Source organism: Chiloscyllium plagiosum, unplaced genomic scaffold, assembly GCF_037043375.1.
Source record: "Chiloscyllium plagiosum isolate Xiang-an unplaced genomic scaffold, Cpla_swu_hap1 HiC_scaffold_16, whole genome shotgun sequence".
NCBI lineage: Eukaryota > Metazoa > Chordata > Chondrichthyes > Orectolobiformes > Hemiscylliidae > Chiloscyllium > Chiloscyllium plagiosum.
The window spans coordinates 16240908-16265348 of NW_028270154.1; the positions used below are offsets into that span (position 1 = coordinate 16240908).

Sequence of the window (24441 nt, forward strand, 5' to 3'; positions counted from 1 at the left end):
GACATGGAATTCAGGAAAAAGGACCATGAGGAACTTGCACAATTTTAGATAGGATATTGGGAGATATTAGAGGCTCTGTCAGGCTTAAAACAGACAAATCCCCTGGTCCAGATGAATTGCTTGCCAGGCTACTGTGGGAGGCAAGGCAGGAAACTGCAATAGTTCTGACATAAATGTATTATTCTTTTCTGAACGGGAGGAAGTGCCAGAGGACTGGAGGATGGTTAACATAGTCACACTTTTTAAAAGGAATAGTGGAGATGAAGCAGGAACTTATAAACCAGTGAATCTTATGTTAGTAGTAGAGAAGCTATTGGAGAAAATCAATGAATCTAGATAGAGAAGAATGTGGGAGAGAAAGGAGACTGAGAGATTAGAGATGAGGTGCTGGAAAAGAGCAAAATTCTCTCAATGATTATGGACTGCAGTGAAATAAATGTTAATACTTCAGATCTTGAAAGTCCAAAATAAAAATAATGCACTGGAGAAACTCAGCAGGTCTGATAGTATCTGTGGAGAAAGAAACAGAGTTAAAGTTTCAAGTTCAGTATGACTCTTCTGCAGAACAGAAGAGAGCTGTGTAAGTGATGGGTTTTACTTTGCAGAAAAATTGGACAGAGGAGTAGAGCAATAGATGGCAAAGGTACCAGAGCAAAAGACAAAAGGGGTTTGTTATGCTAGTAGAAATGAGATAAATTAAAGAATTTTAAAAAGTCTAGTAAGACTCTTCTTTAGAACTGTTAACTCTCTTTCTCTCTCCATATATATTTCTGAGTTACTGATGCCTTTCTGTTTTTATTTACTGTGGGTTGTAGCAACATCTTCAATCTGTATACCACTCATGCAGCACCATTCCTCTACCTGTGACTCACCAATGCAGCATCATTCCTTAACCTATATCCCAACAATGCAGCATCACTCCTCAATCTGTACCCCAATGCAGCACCATTCCTCAATCTGCACCCTACCAATGCAGCATCACTCCTCAATCTGCACCCCACCAATGCAGCATCACTCCTCAATCTGTGCCTCATCAATGCAGAATCATTCCTTCATCTGCACCCACCAATGCAGCATCATTCCTTAATCTATATCCCACTAATGCAGCATCACTCTGCAATCTGTACCCTACCAATGTAACATTACTGCTCAACTTGAACCCTGAAAATGCAGCACGACTCTTGAACCTAAACCCTGACAAATAACATTATATTTTAATCTGAACTCCAATTTAGTTTTCAATTTATGATCTTCAACTGTCACATCTATAGTTTCTAACTTTTGGTTGAAAATTCTAATGAATGAGTCCCAACTGTCACATAAATTTCTCTTTATAAGGATTTGAAAATCACTTTCACATCTCCTCCCACCACTCTTTCGGGCCTAGATGACACAGTACAACAACAACTAGCAGGACAAATCCAATCCAATCCACCCAATCGCCACTTTTACACAAGTTGAATAGAGATCTGATTTCTCTCTCTCTCTCTCTCTCTCTCTATATATATATATATATATGTACACACACACAAAGCTAATGGATAATGACATAAAGAATAGCACCAGTACTGCATAGCTTGCTACTGTCAACATTCATCCTGTGCACTTCTTTCAACGGAGTATCTTTATTCAGCTACAATTAAGAATTTGACACCTTGTCAGTGACAGCTATATTTAGAATTTAGTAAATGTTTTCTGCATAGTATCAGGTTTATGTACTGCAATTCGATAACACTGAAATGTGACATAAATTGTACTCTATACAAACTATTTAATCACTTCAGAATCTATTCAAGTGTGCTGAATCACAGAGGAAAGATGAGAATGCATTCGAGACAGGGCAGAAATGATTTTGCTCAGGGAAGAGTCATATTTGATGCAAATATTAACTTTGTTTCTCTCTCCACAGATGCTGTCAGGCCTGTTGAGATTCCTCAGAGCTATCTGGCTTTGGTAACATAACTAACTGCCAATACCCAGGTACAGGGCACTATAAACCTTACGCCCAACACATTGAGAGGAGGGCTATGTCATAAGGGAGCTCTGGTTTCCAGCATCTGCAGTCATTGTTTTTACCTATGTCATAAGGGAGTTGACTTCATCAACAGAGGAGGGTTCTATTCCACCAATGTGTAGGTCATTTGTGATCATCATTACCACATCTTAGAAATCTGCACCATGCACCCTAGGAGCCATTCATGATGCCTGTATCCTTTAAAACTTGCATGTTCCTGCTTTAGTTCAAGAGTTGGATACCTTAAAAGGATGGCTACTTTGAGACATTGGCTACCTCTATGAACACGTCTGATGACTCTGTCACATAACTGCTTGGCTGAGGTAGTACTTAAATATAATGCAAAGTCGAACAGATGAGAGGTCTGCTGAAGGTAAGGTTTCAATACTTGGACTGGTGTAGGGGTCCTTGCAGTACACTCCAGACAGAGTGTACACAACCCTAGCAGCTGTGCACTGTACCACTGAAGCAGGCAATAAGGGGATGTGATGGACCTTGAAGAGCTGGCAGAGTGGTTGCAGTCTTCCAAGGATGAAGATGAGGAACTTTCTGCAGGATAGAATGCTGTAACCTCAAAATAGAAAGAACATAATTCTAGTGAATGAGAGTTGGATGCAGTGATCATTCATTGACTGAAAATTGAAAAGTAAGCAATCCGTATCTGTTCCCAGAGGTAAACTTCTTTTGTTTGTGTTTTGTTCACTTTTGCTGTTTTTGAATAAAATTAAATATTTTCAAATGTTTGATGACTTTCTACTATATAATCGATTCACAGAACAATGAGAAGATGCTGGGCAACACTGGGCATTGGGGGAAGACTAGTACTCTTTTAGATATCATTCTAAGATGAGATTGGCTAAGGAAGGAAAAGCTGTGTTGCCTGGTACTTAAACAGCAATTGATTTACAAATATACACTTGTATTTGCAGTAAATTGTGATGTCACCCATTTGCTCTGAGAATCATTTGTTTTTGGTTTCCCTTCCATTGTGTGGTGAAGGTGTACTCTTGGCTAGCAGTGCTTGACCAAGTATGTGGCTAGACTATAATGTTGACACCAGTGCCAGAGATATCGAGGAGATCCATGCAGTGGTGTGTACTTCTGCCTGTGGCATTGGATGAATGGGGTGTATTGGAGGCATCGTACACAGATAATGAGGTGAGTTTTTGAAAACAGATTGAGAAACTTCACTAGTGTTTATGAAGAGAAACCCTCCATAGAACCCAGCAAAATTGACACTTGAAAAGTTTTCTGGTAAAATTCAGTTCAATGTTTCAGCGCACTTTTCAAGTTTTAGAAAGAACTGTTTTTAGAGAGAGGTGGTGAAAGAAGTATTTGCAGGATGCTCACAGATAGTGAAAAGGAGAGCAAGTGAAAAAGGCCAAAATTCAATATTTTGTCGCTGGTGACAGGGTGATAGTATTGTTACCTGACTCTGGGCAACCATTAAAAGTGAGGTTCACTGTACATCACAAAATCACAAACAAACTCAGTGGTTGTGAATTATGTCATGAGTACACCAAACAGGAGGATAAATCAGTGAGTGTGTCATATTAATGTGGTAAAAAGCTATGACAGGGAGGATAATCAGGAGAAAAGTCTAGTTAGAATTGTGGAAGAGATAGGGAGTGAAACAAAAACATCATGATGACATGACAAAGTTTGAAAGTTGATTGTCCAGCAATCAGATTGGATAATACAAAGGTGCTTAAAAGTTTAGCTGCCATGAAAGTTTATGTTCTGGCAATCTATAAAAATGACTTAAAAGGCAACTGCAGACTCCTAAATTGGTTTGTGTGAAGGGGCCAGCTGCTTATGATGTTAAAGTAGGAGGTGGGATATCCTGCACACAATATCCTTATTAACTCAGTCCAGAGAAATTAGCATAATGGAAGGAAGACATTTGTTTCATGAAGGGCAATGATATTATTGAACTAAGTCACCGTAGTTGGAGCTCACCCTTTATGATGGTACTGAAACCAAATCAGTCACAAAGGTTCTGTAATGATTTTTTTTATTCATTCATGGGAAGAGGGTGTTGCTTGCTATGTGAGCATTTATTGTCCAGACAGCAGTTAAGAGTCAACCACATGGCTGTGGGTCTGGAGTCACATGAAGACCAGACCAAGTAAGAATGGCAGTTTCCCTCTCTGAAGGACGTTAATGAACCAGATGGGTTTTTCCAACAATCAATAATGGATTCATGGTCATTATTAGACTCTTAATTCCAGATTTTTGTTGAATTCAAATTCCACCATCTGCCGTGGCAGGATTCAAATGTGGGTCACCAGAATGTGACCTGGGTCTCTGGATTAACAGCCCAGTAAAAATGCCACTAGGCCATCACCTCCCTCCTTTAGCGAAGGTAATTACCTTCCCTAAATGGCATTAGTGAACAAGATGGGTTTTTCCAGACAATCAGCAATTGATTCATAGTCATTATTAGACTGTTAATTCCAAACATTGAATTCAAATTCCACAATCTGCCAGGATGGGATACAAACCTGAATCCCAGAAATGTTACCTGGGTGTCCAGTGATAAGACCTCAAGGGCCCCAAAGGAGTGGTGATTATCTTGTAAAATCAATGCAGTCAAACTTGGCAGATAGGTCTACAGTTCCCTGAGAGTGGGAACACTAATGGATAAGGTGATCAAGAAGACATAAGGCATGCTTTCATTGGTTGGGGCATAGCATATAAAAAGATCATTGCAGCTATATAGAATTTTAATTCAGCCACACCTGGAATATTATATAAAGTTCTGATCACCACAATACCAGGAAGATGTGGAGATTTTAGAGAGGTTGCAAATATGGTTTACCAGGATGCTGGAGATGTGAGAAGCAATATTTTTCAGATAGAGGGTTGTAACTGCCTGGAATTTATAAACTTCTATAAGGTCAACCCTCAACCTCTGATTGGTCAGAGTATTGAGTACAGGGGTTGGGAAGTCATGTTGCGGCTGTACAGGACATCGATTCGGCCAATGTTGGAATATTATGTGCAATTCTGGTCTCCTTCCTATCGGAAAGATGTTGTGAAACTTGAAAGGGTTCATAAAAGACTTACAAGGATGTTGCCAGGGTTGGAGGATTTGAGCTAAAGGGAGAGGCTGAACTGGCTGGGGCTGTTTTCCCTGGTGCGTCGGAGGAAATAGGAAGGTACAGAGCATGAAGTGGCAAAAGTTTAGAAAGGAATCATGTGTTGACACATGTTGACACAGACTTAGTTGGTCGAAGGACCTCTGCCTGTCCCAGTGCTGTACTGATCTTTGTTCTAAAAACAGACTCTTATCCTACTCCACAATTGGAGGACTGCATTGAAAGATTTGGACATGCAGGGCTCGACATGAAAATTGACTTGCTAACAGGTCATTGGCAAGTTTCATTCACTGATAGAGCTTGAGAAATATCAATTTTGCAACAACAGATGGACCTTATCAATGCAAAGTCATGCACTTTGGAATGAAAAATGTATTAGCAACATTCCAATGATTAACCAACAAAGTCATTGAGGAACCATGTGACTGCATAGTTTAGATTAAGAGAAAGTAAGGACTGCAGATGCTGGAGAGTCAAAGTCGAAAAAGGTGACACTGGAACAGCACAGCAGATTAGGCAGCATTCGAGGAACAGGAGAGTTGACATTTCGGAATGAGACCTTATGCCCGAAGCTAGATTAGAGTGGTGCTGGGAAAGCACAGAAGGTCAGGCAGCATCCAAGGAGCAGGAAAATCAACGTTTCGGGCAAAAGCCCTTCATCGATTTTCCTGCTCCTCGGATGCTGCCTGACCTGCTGTGCTTTTCCAGCATCACTCTAATCTAGACTCTGGTTTCCAGCATCTGCAGTCCCTGTTTTTACCTTATGCCCGAAGCATTGACTCTCTTGCTCCTCGGATGCTGCCTGACCTGCTGTGCTTTCCAGTGCCACCATTTTTGATTCTGAAAAGTTTACATTGGCGACGACTGTTTTCAGCCAAATCTGAGAAAAACATGTATACCACTTGACTTATCCATACGATTGGTACAAAGAGATAATTTTGTTCAAAATCATCAAAAAGTGAACTATTCAAAGCAGAAGTGAGTGACAAATTTGGGCTACACTGTGGGACAAGGCGAGGTAATGCCAAGAGAAGTGAAATTAAGAGCAATTTTGCCATGAAAATTAAGCATTAAATTTTGGGACATATTTGTTCTTTGAGGATGTAGCAAGCAGATATAATAAGGGGAAATGGTATTTATAATCTAGTTGGATTTCCATCGACAATCAAATACAGAGTGTATGTGACTGATTTGGTTTCAGTACCATTGGTTCACTAATGTCATTGTCCATCGTGAAATAAATCACTTCTTTGACTTGAACTAATTTCTGTAGACTGAGTTCATAAGGATGTTGTCTAACTTTGTGCACAAGATAAGAGCTTACCGTACTGAAGAAAATGCCTTTAAATCAATTGAAGATTGGTTAACACACAGACAACAGAGAGACTGGATTAATGAGTAAATTCTTAGTTTGGAAAGACATAATTTGGTGGGGTGTCACAAGAATCAGTCCTACAGCCTCAATTATTTACTATCTATATTAATAACTTCAAGCGGAGAGTTCTGGGTAATGCATACAAATTTGCTGATGGTACAAAAATAGCTGGGAAGTCATGTTATGATAAGGCCATAAGGAATTTGTATGTAGATGTAGATAGGTGAAGTGAAAAGACAACAAACTTGGCAGTTGGAGTTTAGTGTAGCAAAATGTGAGGTTATGCACTTGGTCAAAAGATTCAAAAGGCAGACCACTATTAAAATAGATGGAGACTGCAAAAAGTCCAGCACAGAGATATTCTTGTGCATGAGACAACAAAGCTGGTGTTTGTGCACAGCATCTACTTAAGAAAGCAAATTGAATTTTGGCCTAAGGAGTTGGAATATAAAAGTATGTATTACAACCATGTAGAGTGTTGGTTAAGCTGCAACTGGAGTACTGTGTACAGTTTAGATCCCTATATTTAATCAAGGATACATTAGAATTGGATGTAGTTCAAAAGAGATTCACAAGGCTGATTCCTGGGATGAAGGAATTGACTTATTAAGAACAGCTAAACAGGTTAGACCTTTCTTCATTATAGTTGAGAATAATGAGGGTTGATCTTATTGAAACATACTTGATTGCAAAGGGATTTGACAGGGTAGATATTGAGAAAATGTTGCTACCAGAGTGGGGGATTCTTAAAGATGGGGACATAGTTACAGATCTGAGATGTGAAGGAATTTCTTCTGTTGTAGAATGGTTAATGCCTGAAACTCTCTACCTTGTAGCTGTGGAGACTAGATCATTGGTCGCAAGTATCAGTAAGAAGTGGCTGCGAACTCTTGAACTGGTTTTGTAATAAATGCTTATACTGTTAGGTTTGCAAGAGGTAGAATAATCATGAAAGGCCATTATCTTATTCTCAATTCTGAGTAATTATGGATTGATCTTAGTTGAGAAAACTCAAAGACTGAAAGTTTGTATGCAGCATATGACTCGAGTAAGATTAGGGCCAATAAACATAGGCGTGGGAAGTTGTGCATTCATTCAGAGGAAATAGGGGAAATGGTAAATGAATACTTTTCATCAGTATTCATACTAGACAAAGACAATGTAGTCAGGGAGAATACTGAGATACAGGCTACTAGACTAGTTGGGATTGGGGTGCATAAGGAGGAGATGTTAGCAATTCTGGAAAGTGTGAAAATATTGAAGTCTCCTGGGCCGGATAGGATTTATTCTAAAATTCTCTGGGAAGCCAGGGAGGAGATTGCCAAGCCTTTAGCTTTGATCATTATGCCGCCATTGTCTACACGAATCATGCCAGAAGACTGGAGGATAGCAGATGTTGTTCAAAGAGAGTAGAGACAACCCTGGAAATTGTAGACCTGTGAACCTTACTTCAGTTGTGGATAAAGTGTTGGAAAGGATTATAAGAGATAGGATTTATAAACATCCAAAAAGAAATAAGTTGTTTAGGGATAGTAAACACGGTTTTCTGAAGGGTAGCTTATGCCTCACAAACCTTATTGAGTTCTTTGACCAAACAGATGGATGAGGGTAAAGTGGTTGTTGTGGTGTATATGGATTTCAGTGAGGTGTTTGATAAGGTTCCCTACGGTAGGCTTTTGCACAAAATGGAACAGCTCCAAAGAGGCATGGGATTGAGGGTGATTTAATGGTTGGATCAGAAATTGGCTAGCTGAAAGAAGACAGAGGGTGGTGGTTGATGGGAAATAGTCATCCTGGAGTTCAGTTACTCGTGGTGTACTGCAAGGGTCTGTTTGGGGTCCACTGTAGTTTGTCATTTTTATAAATGACCTGGATGAGGGCATAGAAGGATGAGTTAGTAAATTTGCAGATGACACTAAGGTCAGTACAGTTGTGAATAGTGACGAAGGTTGTTGTAGGTTACAAAGAGACATAGAGCTGGGCTGAGAGATGGCAAATGGAGTTTAATGCAGAAAAGTGTGAGGTGATTCACTTTAGAAGGATTAAAAGACATGCAGAGTATTGGGCTAATGGTAAGATTCTTGGTAGTATAGATGAGCAGATACATCTCAGTACCCAGGTACACAGATCCCTGAAAGTTACCACTCAGGTTGATAGGGTTAAGAAGGCATAGGGTGTGTTAGCTTTTATTTGTAGAGGGATTGAGTTTTGGAACATGAGATCATGCTGCAGCCGTACACAACTCTGGTGCGGCCACATTTGGGTTATTGCGTACAGTTCTGGTCACCACATAATTGGAAGGATGTGGAAGCTTTGGAAAGGGTTCAGAGGAGATTTATTAGGATGTTGCCTGATATGGAGGGAAGATCTTATGAGGAAAGGCTGAGGGACTTGAGGCTGTTTTTGTTAGAGAGAAGAAGGTTGAGAGGTGCTTAATTGAAGCATATCAGATAATCAGAGGGTTAGATAGGTTAGACAATGAGAGCCTTTTTCCTTGGATGGTGGTGGCTAGCATGAGGCAACTTAGCTTCATATTGAGAGGTGATAGATATAGGATAGATGTCAGAGGTAGTTTATTTACTCAGAGAGTAGTAGGAACTTGGAATGCACTACCTGCAACAGTGTTAGACTTGCCAACTTTAAGGGTATTTAAATGATCATTGTATAGTCATATGGACCAGAATGGAATAGTGTAGGTTAGATGGGCTTCAGATTGGTCCCACAGCTCGGCGCAACGTCAAGGGCTGAAGAGCCTGTACTGAGCTGTAATGTTCTATGTTCTCTCTGACTGGAGTCAGAAGCAAGTGTAGTTTCTCTCCTTGAAAGCATTTTTCACAGCAGTTCAGGGAATAGGTAACTTCAGCAGAAGTTTAGTTTGTGCAACTTCCAAATGTTGGAATTTGATTAGAAATCTGCAGATTATTAGCAGCAGCTACAAAAGGTTAAGCAGTCAGTTTTATGAATCTTTACATTAGATGACTCCACAGTTCATAAGAAAGAAATTGGAGAGAATCATTTAAGTAGAATTGAAGGATTTAACTGAAGGACTTGAATCTCTGAAAATTAATGGTGTTAGGAAATAAGTTGAACATTTTTTGCTGGCTGTTTTAGGATTTTTCTAAGCTATATTCTATATCTAGATAGCTTGACTTATAACATATTTTTAATCATAAACCTTTTTCCTGCTGTTAAAGAAAATCTGCAGCTTTCTGTGACTATCTCTCAGTGACTGACCAGTATATTAATGAACTAATATTAACTAACTAAAAGTATGTTAACTAAATCATGCAGAGCATGGATAGGGTGAATAGCCAAGATCTTTTTTCCCAGGGTAGAGATTCCAAAACTAGAGGGCATAAATTTAGAGTAAGAGGGGAAAGATTTAAAAGGGATCTGAGGGACAATATTTTCATGCACAGGGTGGTGCTTGTATGGAACAAGCTGCCAGTGGAGGTGGTGGAGGCTAGTACAATTACAATATTTAAAAGGCATCTGGATGGGTATATGAATAGGAAGGGTTTAGAGGGATATGGGCCAAATGCTGACAAATGGGACTAGGTCAGTTTTGGATATCTGGTTGGCATGGTTGAGTTGGATTGTAGGGTCTATTTCCTGGCTGTATAAATCTATGACCCTAGGAGTCTACAACCAGACACAGCCAAGAAAAAAGATCAAGCTAGATTTCACACTATCTGACCTGTCCAATATTACTACCAGCTGGCATCATAACATTGGCAAATGTTTGAGGCTAAACCAATCTCTTTGTCTCAATTTGCCCCATCTCAGCTCATCTGCTACTGAAAACTTCATTCATGCCTTTGTTACCTTTAGACTTGGTTACTTTGAAAATTCTCACTTGGCACCAACTCTCTGTAAATTCTTCTGGCTAAGTTTTAACTTACACCATTAGTTACATTGGCTAATTGTCAAGCAACATCCTGATTTTAAAACTTTCATCCTTGTTTTCAGAGTTATCCATGATTTAATCTCTCCTTGTAATCACCTGGAGTCCCACAATGCTTCAAACTATCTGTGCTCACTTAATTCTGACCACTTGGCATTTCTCACTTTAACTGCATCTCTACTTGAGGCTGTAATTTCATCTGCCTAGACCCTAGCATCAGGACTTTCCTGCCTGTACCTCTGCATAGCTCTACCTTATATTCATCCTTTTCAGGTCCTGCTTAAAATCTATCTCTTGGACCAAGCTTCTGTTTAAATTATTAATTCAAATAATATCTTCACACATGGTTCAGTATCATTTTTCATAAAGCTTTTGTGAAGTACAGCACCTTGAAATATTTTATATTGATAAACGTGTAGTGCAAATATAAGTTGTCACTCCTGTTTTGGGTGCATTTCGAGTTGGCTTGCATTGTTTTGATTCAATGGGCTTTAACTTTAAAATTTTGAGTTGCTTTGAATTTAGTTTGGCTTGAAAGATTGCACTGATTTATTTTCTGCTGGTTTTGGATAGAATTGGCTTGAGATAGATGTAGTTTGGGATGGGGGTCAAGTCAGCTTTCATTGACTGGGTGGTAATACTATACCTATGAGGAAAACTAGGCCATTCAGCCCATCAAATCTGCTCTGTTATTCCATGAGTTCATGGCTGACTTGATCACCCTCAGTTCCACTTTCTGCCTTTTCTCTATCACCCTTCATTCTTTTATTGTTTACAAATATCTATATTTAAGCCTCATCTAGCTTACAACCAAGCCTCAGCAGCCCTCTGTGATGCATTCCACAGTTACACTATCCTCTAAGAGAAGAAATTCTTCCTCATCTCTGTATTAAATGAGTCAAGCTTTACTTTGAGATTATTCCCTTAGTCTTAGATTCTCCCACAAAAGAAATAAACTCTCAGTATCTATCTTTTCAAGCCCTCTAAGAATCTTATGTTTCAATAAGGTCACCTCTCATTCTAGTAGACACTAATGAGTCCAGGCCCAGCCTACTCAACCACTTCTCAGAAGAAAATCCCTCAGTGCCTAGAATCGATCCACTAAACCCTCTCTGAACTGTCCCCAATGACAATATATCTTTCCTTAGATAAAAAGACGAAACTGCTCATAATATTCCAGCCGTGGTCTAATTACAGGTCGTTCTGCTACAACGCGTTTCATTAATGTAAACTTGCTGTAATGTGATTGACGAATTGGGGACACTGTTTCTGAAGTGCAAACTTTTAAAGCGTATGTTGGCAGCAATACAATTACATCATCAATACTTTAAGCACTGTTTCTAAAGTGCAATTCTTGTGCAAACATGGCATTGCACAAGAAGGCAACCATTGCATTATAGAAGAACTACTGTGGTGATTTGTAGCACAATTAGCATATTTTCTCTAATTTTGTGCACCAATGCTATTGAAGTAAAGACTAACTTTCCATTCACCTTCCTCATATCTATTGAAATTTTATGCCAGCTTTTTGGGACTTGTGTTCGAGGACTCCTAAATTTCTCTGCGCTATAGCTTTATGTGGTCTTTTTGCATAATTTTCAGCTCCTCTGTTCTTTCTGTCTGAATGCATAATCTCACTTTTTCCTGCACTATATTCCATCTGACAATTTTTGACCACTTACATAACCTGCTTGTATTCCTCTATAGACTCTTTGTGCCATCTTCACCACATGCCATCCAACACACTTCTATATCATCCACAACTTGGCAATGGTAGCCATGGGCGGCACGGTGGTACAGTGGTTAGCACTGCTGCCTCGCAGCGTCAGAGACCCGGGTTCAATTCCCGCCTCAGGCGACTGACTGTGTGGAGTTTGCACGTTCTCCCCCTGTCTGCGTGGGTTTCCTCCGGGTGCTCCGGTTTCCTCCCACAAGTCCAAAAATGTGCAGGTCAGGTGAATTGGCCATGCTAAATTGCCCGTAGTGTTAGGTAAGGGGTAAATGTGGGGGTATGGGTGGGTTGCGCTTCGGTGGGGCGGTGTGGACTTGTTGGGCCGAAGGGCCTGTTTCCACACTGTAAGTAATCTAATCTAATATGATTTGGAGGTGCCAGTGTTGGGCTGGGGTGGACAACGTTAAAAGTCACAAAACATCAGGATATAGTCCAACAGATTTATTTGGAAACACTATCTTTCAGAGCGCTGCTGGTGTTGTGTGATTTTTAACTTTGGCAATAGTAAATTCACTTCCCTCATCCAAATCACCAATATATGTTGTAAATAATTGTAGCCTCAGCTCCGATCCTGTGCTACTCCACCAAGTGCAGATTGCCAACATGAAAATCCCTCTTTATCTCAAATCTCTGTCTTTGTTAATCAATTCTTTATGAATGCTAATATTCTAGCCATAACCCCATGGGCTCTTATTAAGTAGCCCTATGTGTGTTCGTTTATTGAATGCCTTTTTGAAATCCAAATATATTATATTCTCTCCTTCCCTTTTATCCATCTTGCTTGTCAGCTCTCAAAAAAAATTCCATTAAATGTGTTGAGCACAATCTTTCTTTCATGAAGCCATACTAACTCTGCTTGATCATCCGTGCATGTCTAAATTCACTTCTGTTACATCCTTTATAATGACAGACGTCAAGCTGACTAGCCTATAGCTATCATTTTTTTCTGTCTGCCTCCTTTTTTGAATGAGAGTGTCACATTGGCAGTTGTCCAATCCTCTGTGACTTTTACAGGATTTAAGGAATCTTTGATGATTACTCCCAGTGCACTGACTGAATGTACTACAGTACTTCCTTTAGAATCCCACAATTCAACCCATCAGGTCCAGGGGATGTGTTGGTCTTTACTCTAATTATTTAACCCTAGTGTTTATTCTCCAGTGATAGATATTGTACTTGTTTCATAGAATCTATGTGGAAGGAGGCCATTGAGTCCATCATGTCCACTCTGACCCCTCATAATGCACCCCATCCAGACCCACCCCTTTACCATATCCATATAGCCCTACATTTTCCATGGCTAATTCACTTAACCTACACATCACTGTGAAATTTCACTATGTGAAATTTAGTTTGGCCAATCTACATAATCTGCACATTGTTGGACTGTGGGAGGAAACTCACACAGACATGGGGAGATTGTGCAAATTCCACACAGATAGTCTCCCAAGGCTGGAATTGAGCCCAGGTCCCTGGTACTGTGAGACAGCAATGCCAACCATTGAGTCACCATGTTTCTTCAAACCTCATATCCTACTCTCTACCCTTTGTCTTTTATCCTTTGATTATTCAGTATTTTTGGATTGCTATTTGTGTCCTCTAGATTGATACAAAGCCATTTCCTGGTTTCCCATTACCCTGTATTTATTTCTCAAATTCATTCTCTGACAGGCTTATATTCACATTCACCTCCCTCTTCCTTTTTCTATATATTTACAAAAACTGACTTTTTTTTAATATTACTTGTTAGTTTACCCTCATGATTTATTTTCTTCTTTCTTCAGTTCCTTTCTGTTGGTTTTAAAACTTGCATAATGCTGTCTCTTACTCTTAATCATTAATATGTTGATTTTTTTTCCAATTTAGTAATACAGAACATAGAACAATAACAGCACAGTATAGGCCCTTTGGCCCCTGATGCTGTGCCGACCTGTGAAAGCAATCTGAAGCCCAGCTAACCTACACTATTCCATTTTCATCCATATGTTTATCTAATGATCATTTAAATGCCTTTAAAATTGGCGAGTCTACTATTTTTGCAGGCAGGGGTTCCACTACTACTCTCTGAGTAATGAAACTGCCTCTGACATCTGTCCTATATCTATCACCCCTCAATATCAAGCTATGTCCCCTTGTCCTAGCCATCACCATCCAAGGAAAAGAACTCTCACCGTCCACTCTATCTGATCCTCGATTATCTTTTACGACTCAATTAAGTTATTTCTCAACCTTCTTCTCTTGAATGAAAACAGTCTCAAGTCCCTCAGTCCTTCCCAATAAGACCTTCCTTCCATACCAGGCAACATCCTAGTAAATCTCCTCTGCACCCTTTCTAAAGCTTCCACATACTTCTTATAATGTGGCAACCAGAATTGTTTGCAATGCTCCAAGTGCGGCCGCAACAGAGTTTTGTACAGCTGCAGCATGACCTCATGGCTCCAAAACTCAATCCCTCTACCAATAAAAACTAGCACATCATATGCCTTCTTAACCCTATCAGCTTGGGTGGCAGCTTTCTGGGATCTATGTACATGGACACCGAGATCTCTCTGTCCCTCTACACTAGCGGCACGGTGACTCAGTGGTTAGCACTGCTGCCTTACAGCACTAGGGTCCCAGGTTCAATTCCAGCCTTGGGTGACTGCCTGTGTGGAGTTTGCACATTCTCCCTGTGTGGGTGTGCTCTGGCTTCCTCCCACAGTCCAAAGATGCGCAGGTGAATTGGCCATGCTAAATTGCCCATAGTATTAGGTCAATTAAACGGAGGTAAATGGGTCTGGGCAAGTTACTCTTCAGAGGGCTGGGTTGGGCTGAAGGGTCTGTTTCCACACTGTAAGTCATCTAATCTTACCATGAGCCCAGTATTCTTCATCCCTGCTGTTTCTTCCAAAGTGAATCCTTTTCCACATTAAATTCTATTTGCCACCTCCCAGCCCAGCTCTGCAGTTTATCTATGTCCCTCTGTAACCTACAACATCCTTCAGCACTATCTACAACTCCACCAACCTTAGTGTCAAGCTCAAATTTACTAATCTATCTTTCTATGCCCTCATCTTGGTCATTTATAAAAATGACAAACAGCATGGCCCCCAAAACAGATCTTTGCAGTTCACCATTAGTAACTGAACTCTGAGATGAACATTCCCCATCAACCACCATCCTCTGTCTTCTTTCAGCGAGTCAATTTCTGATCTAAACTGCTAAATCACCCTCAATCACATGCCTCCGTATTTTGTGCAATAGCCTACCGTGGGGAACCTTATCAAAGGCCTTACTGAAATCCATATACACCACTTCAACTGCTTTACCCTCATCCACCTGTTTGGTCACCTTCTCAAAGAACTCAATTAAGTTTGTGAGGCACAACCTATCCTTCACAAAACCATGTTGACTATCACTAATCGACGTAATCTTTTCTCAATGACTATAAATCCTATCTCTTATAACCTTTTTCAACACTTTACGCACAACTGAAGTAAGGCTCACTAGTCTAAATAATATATTTTACTTCCTTTGTTAACTAGGGTGGTTTATCCCCTTTTTGGAATCCTTCTTCCTCACTGGGATATATCTTTGTTGCGAGTCATAAACTATTTTCTTAAATGTCAGCCTTTGTTCACCAACCAATTTTCTGCTAAACTCTTTTCCCAGTCCATTCCAGCCAGCACTTGAGTCTTGATAAGATTTGTAGCTCAGGTTGAGGTTTTTGATGTAGGTCTGCTCACTGAGCTGGAACGTTCATTTGACCTTCCAGCTCAGCAAGCAAACCCACATCCAGAACTCAGCACTCATTTGCAATTACCCTTATTTCAATTTCGTCAAATTATCTCTGACTCAGGTTGATCACTCTCAAAGTGAAAGCTAAGTTTTACCATTTTATCTATACAGTACTGTTTCCTATTGGAACATGTATTCTGTAAGCATTTATTAGACCTGCCTCAGGATACATCACAGGTTGAAAATAGATTGATCCATGGTTGCATCCACAACATATTATTTTCGGAAACTGTTCTGAATATGGTCAACAAATTCTTCCTTGTGGCCATCTCTGCCAATTTGGTTTTCCCAATGTATGCAAAGATTAATGTCACCCATGATTTATGCATTGCTTTTTTACATGACTCCATTATCTCATGATATATTTTTTATCCTACCGAACAAAAAATTGTTAGAGAGGCCATAGACTGCTCCCATTAGGGTTTTCTTCCTTTTTTTTAAACCTTCAGCCATTTTTATTCTACATCTTCCAATCCATGATCATTTTTCACTATTGTACATATACCATCTCAAGGAGCAAAGCTACCCTAGCACCATTTCCTTCCTCCCTGAATTTTGAAATGAGATATACCTGATTATTGAGTTCCCAGCTTTGACTCTTTGTAAACGTCTCTACAACAGTTGTAAAATCATCCTCATTAACCTCCATTTATGTCATTAATATATTTTGTTCCAATTGCTATGCACATTTAACAACAACTATTTTTGCCCTTTTACCATTATTCCCACTTTAACCCTATTTGCTGTTTTTGTTTAATGTTTGTACACCTCTTCCCACTCTGGATATCATCTAAACAGCTACACTGTGATGCTGCCAAATGATTTTGCTCTGTAAGGGTGCCTATCCCCTCTGCAGACCCTTGCCCCTTTATTTAGGTTAAAGCTTCTTATTTGGCAATGATGTGGATTTAGGTTAGAAGCACAGTTTGTTTGGTTTGGATTGGATGTAATCTGTAGGGGGATGCATTGAAAGGATTTATTTTACATTCGCCTGGGATGTGTTATTATTCAAGACATATCTGGACTTTCTATATCCAGCCTCCTGTTTTCATCCCTCTCCAAGTGCACAGTTTTTCTGAAGTTACCATGGAGATTCCAAGTCACAGCAGACAGTCAGCCTGATGAAATTACAATCTCAAATACATTTTGAATGGAGGCTTGTACAATTGCAACACTTAAAGGGCATCTGGATGGGTATATGAATAGGAAGGGTTTGGAGCGTTATGGGCTAGGTGGGACTAGATTGGGCTGGGATATCTGGTCAGCATGGACGAGTTGGACCGAAGGGTCTGTTTCCGTGATGTACATCTTTGTGACTCTCTGACTGTAACTTGCCCTCATTCCTGGGTCCATGGGTTCCTTGGTTTTCATGAGGTCCTGTGTTTTAAAAGTCTAAAATGTTTCTCTCTGTACTTATAAGAAAGTTTTTATTTTTAAATATTCCCAAACTCAGATTTTTGCTTCAAATTGTGTCACATTTCGATGTTTTTACCATATGTCTACTAACCTTTTTAACTGCTCCAGTGATTATAGCACGTTAGACTGTGGAGCACAATCAGTTATGTCGTTTGAGACTGAAAGAACCGTTAATTTTGGGACTGATGCTCGCTTTCAACAAGTGAGATAGCGACCAATTCTACCGCATTGCTGCTCCTAAGGATTTTTCAGTAGGATTGAAAGTGGGCGCTAATGTTCTCGACCCAGTTACGGCCAGCGGAATATTCCAATAGCGTTCCAAGGCCAGGCACAGGAGTTTTTTTAAAGTGTCGCCGCCGTATCTTATAGCACTTAAAATTCCACATCAACGAGAGCACGTAAAAAAGAAAATCCCGACTTACTGCAAGATGGTCAGTCTATCCCAGAGCGCCCATTGACCAAGATCTATCCGTGCCATCTGATCCCTGGCAGCTTCCGCCTACACAGACGTGGGATGTAGAAGTCGAGAGAGAGGGAGAGAGAAAGAGAGAGAGAGATCATCGTCAGCTTCAATTAGTGAGCTTCCCGGCTGCAGTGGGAGAAAGTTATATTCTGTCTCGGAATATTGCTGACTCTGGAAAAGTCCAGCCGCCTCTGAGTGCTCCAGTTCCTGGTAATTCATTCCCCACACCTCTGTTGCAGTCGAAAACTTTCCCAATTGGCAAACGGTCTGATTTCTAAAGCTTCAGATGAGCGATTGGGAGCGTGTTTCCTGCAGGCATCTCTCCCAGCGCCGCATGAGGAGGAGCAGGGGACCCGGAGGAAAAGTTACTGACTCCCCGGGGGCTATTCCAGCTCAATCAGACATGACAACACTATTCCAATCCCTCAACTTCCCTCTTGGCCTTGGAGGTGGTGCAGAGTAGGTTTACCAATAGCCGGGATAACAGGGTTAAATATTGAGGACAGGGTGTATACTGTTAAAAATCACATAAGTTAAAAGTCACACAACACCAGGTTATAGTCCAACTGGTTTATTTGGAAGCAGTAGCTTTCGGAGCGCCGCTCCAACATCAGCTCCGAAAGCTCGTGTTTCCAAATAAACCTGTTGGACTATAACCTGATGTTATGTGACTTTAAACTTACTCCACTCCAGTCCAACACTGGCTCCTCCAACAGGAGGTATACTGTATACCAAAGCATCTAATCCCTCCATGCCGCGCGAATTTCGTTTTTACTGCGCTCGCCTCTCGGACTGAGAATTGAACACAGGACCATGTATTTCTGAAGGGAAGACCGATACTAAGTGAGCACTTACCCTCTGCATGTGTGTGCCAAAAGCCAGCAGCGCCAGTGTGCAGCGGGCTGTGCTCCTTTATACCCCCCACCGAGGTATGTAAAAGCAAGGTTCAAACCCATGGTGAAATCTGAAAGTCAATCTGTTATCATAATTCAACAAATGCATGACAAAACGTTAATCCGATTTATAATATACATTTTAAACTTTTACACGGTTCCCGTGACAATATCCAAATGCCTCCTCCCCATCAAAATACCTCACTCCCTCATCCAAATACCTACTATTCCATTCGAAAACCCCACTGCCCTCCGAATTCTCCGCTTCCCCAACCAAATACCCCACTTAGTGATTCAGATAATCCACTATCTCATCCAAATACCCCATCCCATCAGAATACTCCACTCCCATTCAAATACACCCTCCATCTCCAGATATCACACCTCCCCATCCAAATACACCTCGTCCAAATACACTTCCCCATTCAAAAAAACTCCATTCCCCATCCAAATTACCCACTCCCTCTCCTACTACTGCGCTGCCCTCCGAAGTTTCCACTTCCCCATTCAAAAAACTCCGTTCCCCATACAAATATCCCAGGCCCCATCCGCATAACCCACCCCGAAAGGAATGCTCCTCTCCCTCCAAAATACCGCACGCCCCGTAACTGAATACCCCACTCCGCATCCAAGTATCCTACTTCACCCACCTTTCCGCACATCCCTCCCTCAGGGAAATTAAAACAACATTGTCCCCTGAATCCGGTGTGGGGGTTGTGGCTGCTGGTTCTGAAGAAGGGTCACTTGACTTGAAACATTAACTCTGATTTATCTCCACAGATGCTGCCAAACCTGCTGAGAATTCCCGGCAATTTCTGTTTTGGTTTCAGGCTTCCAGCATCCGCAGATCTATAGGGTTTTTTTTTGTGTGTGGTGTTTTTGACTCTTGGACAATATTTTAGCACAAGCAGTAAATGGTTAGCACAGGTTGGGTGGCAAGGTGGCTCAGTGGTTAGCCCTGCTGCCTTACAGCACCAGACACCCGGGTCGATTCCAGCCTCAGGGGACTGTGTGGGGGATTGCATATTCTCCCCGTGATTGCATGGGTTTGCGCCGGTTTCCTCCCACTGTCCAAAGACGTGCAGTATAGGTGAATGGGCTATGCTAAATCGCCCATAGCGTACAGGGGTGTGTAGGTTAGTTGCATATATATTCCCATAGAAAATGGGTCTGGGTGAGATACTCTTTGGAGGATTGGAGTGGACTTGGGCCAAATGGCCTTTTTTCACCATGTAGGGATTCTATGAAATAAAAACAAAGCCTACGGCGGATACTGGAAATCTGAATTTAAAAGAAAACACAGAAAGTGCTGGAGAAGGTCTGGCAACATCTGTGAAGAAGCAGAGACATAGTTATGCAGCACGGAAACAAACCAAATGGTCCAACCAGCCCACGCAGACAATAATCCCAAACTCAACTAGCCCCATCTGCCTGCTCCTGGCCTACATCCTTCCAAACATTTCTTATTCACGTACTTATCCAAATACCTTTTTAATGTTGTAACTGTAGCCACATACAACATTTCTTCTGGAAGTTCATTCCACGCAAGAACCACCCTGTAGGAAATGTCCATATCTTTAGTAAATTATTCTCTTCTGACCTTAAAAAAATGCCCCCAAATCCCCCATCCTATGGAAAATACACCTGTCATTCATCTTGTCTATACCCCTCATGATTTTATAAACCTGTATGAGGTCACCATTCAACTTCCTGCTTCCAGTGAGAAAAGTCCCCCGCTTCCAGCCTCTCCTTATAATTCAAACCCTCCATTCATGGCAACATCCTGGTAAATCTCTTCGGAACCCTCTCCAGCTTAACATTATCCTTCCCATAACAGGGAGACCAGAACTGGACATAAAACACCAGAAGAGGTCTCACCAACATCTTGTACATCTTCCCAACTCCTCCACTCAGGGGTGCGGTCTGAAATCTTGGGAAATTGAACATTAGTAGTTAGTGGGCAGGGCTTCATCCGTGTGCTGAAGAATGGGATTTCCCCCTCTTCATTCAGTCACTGGCGAGTTTCTCACACGAGTTCAAGTGGTTCCATACCTCCCAACCACAACACTTGGGATGATAAAGTGACAGAGCCCTGCAGGAGGCCAGTGAGCCCACCTCCGCATAGTACTCTCCCGGCCTTTCCATAGTATATCACTGTTCGCATTTATAACCCTATAAAAAAAACCCACCCGCGCCTGAAATCGCCCAGGATTTCACAACTAATAAATCTGCAGGACACAAGTGAAATCAGGCACTGAATCGCATTTGCAAGCCCTAATGAATGAAGTGAAGAGATGAACTGTGGCCTAAACCAGTTTCCAGTTTTATAATTGGATCGGAAATCAATATGCAGGAATATTGGCTGCCGAATGCGTGCGTGTCTAACTTGTTTTCAACGAGGAGGGAAAATCACTTCCTACCGGCAGTTTGTAACACGGAGACCTGGTGAGAGGAATACTGGAGCGCAGACAACGACGAATCAATGTATCAGCTGAACATTATTTATCTTCCCCCCCCCCCCCCCCCCCAATAACATTTCCCTTGACGGAAGCTGTTAAAAGGAACTCTGACAACTCTCAGCCCTTAAAGTGAGGTCTGGTACGTAGAACCTTTCGCTGTCACAGATAATGGCACAAACTGGGGTCATTCTGCCCACCATAGCTGTGACGGCTCTTTGAAAGAACTTTCTATTTACCGCCCTGCGCCAAGCTTTCTGCTAAGCCTTGCATTACTCCCCCTTTGAGTGTTATTCCAATTCTCTTTGCCAGTCGTTATTGGAGCTGCTTCCACCGTCCTATCAGGCAGCTCATTCTAGATCGTCATTACTCAGTTGCACAAAACATTTTCAATCTGCCACTATCTATCCTCCTTCCACCACGGGAAACTTCTCCCCTTCCTCTTCCTCTGTAAACTGGTGAAGAACATCTCGCCAAACCTCCCCTAACACCTCTGCTCTGAGGCGAGCCATCCAATTGTACGAAACTGCAGTTCCTCACATCTAGTACCATTCTCATACATTCCTTCCAATCCTTCTCTAAGACTTTGACATCCCAAAGTGTTATGCTCAGAACTGAACACAATTTGACGTTTTGCAAATGGTTAACGCAAATGCCTTACATTTGCAATCCAGAGCTTTATTAATAAAACGTAAAAATCACAATTTTAATATGTTGTCAATCTTCTCCCTGACCTTCAAATTCCGTTTTATTCGTTCAGAGAGTGTGGGCGTGACTAACTAGGCCAGTATTTATTGCCCATCCTAATTGCCCTTGAGGTGGTGGTGGTGAGTTGCCTCATGAGCTACTGCAGTCCATGTGATGTCAGCACCATCACAGTGAAGGATTAGCGATACGTCCCCCAGTCAGGACGGTGAGTGACTTGAAGGGGAACTTGCAGGTAACGGTGTTCCCATGTATCTGCTGCCCTTGTCCTTCTAGATGGGAGTGGCCATGGATTTGGAAGGTTCTGTTGAGGAGCCTTGTTGAGCTACTGCAGTACATCTTGTAGGGGTACATACTATTTCCACTGTGTATTGGTGGTGGAGGTAGCGTGTGTTGGTGAATGTGGCCTAAATCTAGTGGCTACTTTGACCTGGATGGGAGCAAGCTGGTAGAGTTTTGTTGGAGCTGCACTCATCGGCTAAGTGGATTGGTAAAAACGGAAAGAACTGAGGTAAATCAGAAACAAAAACAGAAATTGCTGGAAAAGCTCAGCAGGCCTGACGTCATCTGTGGAGAGAAAGCAGTGGCCACTCCATCCAAAAAGTTAACTCTAACGTCTCTCCACCGATGCTGCCAGACCTGCTGAGCTTTCCCAGCAATTTCTGTTTTTGTTTCTGAAATAGCTTTGTAAGGTTCATCAGATTGGGATGGCAGGACTGACATACCAAGAAAGACTGGATTGACTGGGCTTGTATTCGCTGGAATTTAGAAGGATTTGGGGGAGGGAATCTCAAGCAAACATATAAAATCCCATTGTGACTGAACAGGCTAGATGCAGAAGAATGTTCCCGATGTTGGGAAAGTCCAGAACTAAGGATCACAGTCTAAGCATAACGGGGAAGCCATTCAGGACTGAGATGAGGAAGAATTTCTTCACTCTGAAAGTTGTGAACATGTGGAATTCTCTCGCACAGAAATCTGATGGGGTCCAGTTCATCACATAATTTCAAAAGGGAGCTGGACTCTTGCAGCTCGGGGGATCAAGGGCATGGAGAGAGGGCGGGAATGCGACACTGAGATTGCATGATCAGCCGTGATCATATTGAATGGTGGTGCAGGCTCAAAGAGCCAAATGGGCTACTCCAGCACCTATTTATGATTTCTACTTTTCTGAGTGTAAACCCGAAAGTCACTCTGCTCTCGCTCCCACTAAATTGTATCATGTTGTTCTTATTTCTCTGAACAAAGTGCGCCACCTCACACTTGGTGCTAAACATCATCTGCCACGAGTCTTTTATTTCACCAGCCTTTCTCTATCTTTTCACCATCTGCTATCTACACATTTTTATTACTTTCATGTCATTTGGAAACTTTGAAATGATGCCATGTGCACAGTAGTCCATGTCTTCAGGTAATATCAAAAGGGACAGGGCACCTAATACGGACCCCATGCAGGGCCAACGCTATACAGCTGTGATCCAGTCTCACGCTCCGCCCTAATTCTGAAATCGCACTGCTACCGTCACTGAGCTTCCATGGACTTTCATTTTGTGAACATGTCTGTCAACTTGGCAAGGACTGGCCACTTTCTCGATCGCTGTCTGTTGAATAAATGCAACCCCGCTGTCCGCAATGGGGGAATATTGTCGATTCATATGCATCCTGGAACCAATCCTATTCCAGGGGAGATCAGTTTTTCCAGTCGCCTTTTTCGCTATAACTTCTCCCGTTCTTGGCTATACAGTATTTCTACATCAGCATATTATTATCGATATCTGTATCATTCTTTTATGAAAAAGTAAATGCATCAAATTGGCAATATGGAATAATTATGGACCAAATCTGCTCCAACACTAAATTGGCCTTTCGTATCTTTAAGAAACTCGTCAGTTTTAAAATTAAAATCGAGATAAAATTATACGGTAATAAGATGGATTACATTGCATAAAGTGATGTTTGGCGGACAGCTTATCTTTCGCAAATATTTATTAAAATGATGTTTCCTTTCATACTTATAAAATTCCAAGAATAGCAGGGTTCTGCCTGGGTAGGGGCTCGATAAGGGGTTCAAGTGTGCAGCAGAAACCTTGGAAGGGAATGTGGGGATTGAGTGACTTTACAAACCTACCAGAATGAAATAAAACGCCAGCTCCGATCCGCTGGAAAGTCTGCTCTGAACCTCGGAACACATTAATTAAGCTTTGTGAGTTTAGATTCCAATTTTCCCCTTTGTATTAGAAAGCCACAGGGTTTCAGTTAGAGATTACCCTTAATCATTCTTGCTCAGAGCAGTTATAACACATCTCTAAAGCAGATGGGACTTGAACCTGGGTTAGAGGTAGGTATACTACCATACTATAATTACACCACACAAGCCCCCAAGTGAACCACTGAGAATACGTCCAAATAGGTCATGGTATCCCTAACGATGTTGATCGCGGAGGATTCTGTGAATATCAAGGGGCCAGTCAGATTGTCCCTTACTGTTGATGGTCATTGCCTAGAATTTGTTTGGTGTGTGTTACTTGCCACTCATCAGCCCAAACCTGGATATTGTCCTGAGCTTGTTGCATTTGAACATGGATGCTTCACTGTCTGAGGAGTT

The 24441-nt window shown here is 41.5% G+C and overlaps 1 long non-coding RNA gene across 1 annotated transcript in view; it reads right to left on the minus strand.

Moving 5' to 3' along the window:
* The window catches only part of LOC148147484 (uncharacterized), a 130650-nt gene extending 112694 nt beyond the window's left edge, over positions 1 to 17956 (minus strand). Inside the window, exon 1 of the long non-coding RNA XR_015759704.1 lies at positions 17742 to 17956. This is a non-coding gene — a long non-coding RNA (uncharacterized LOC148147484). The remainder of the gene's footprint in view (positions 1 to 17741) is intronic.
* Between the last annotated feature and the right edge of the window lie 6485 nt (positions 17957 to 24441).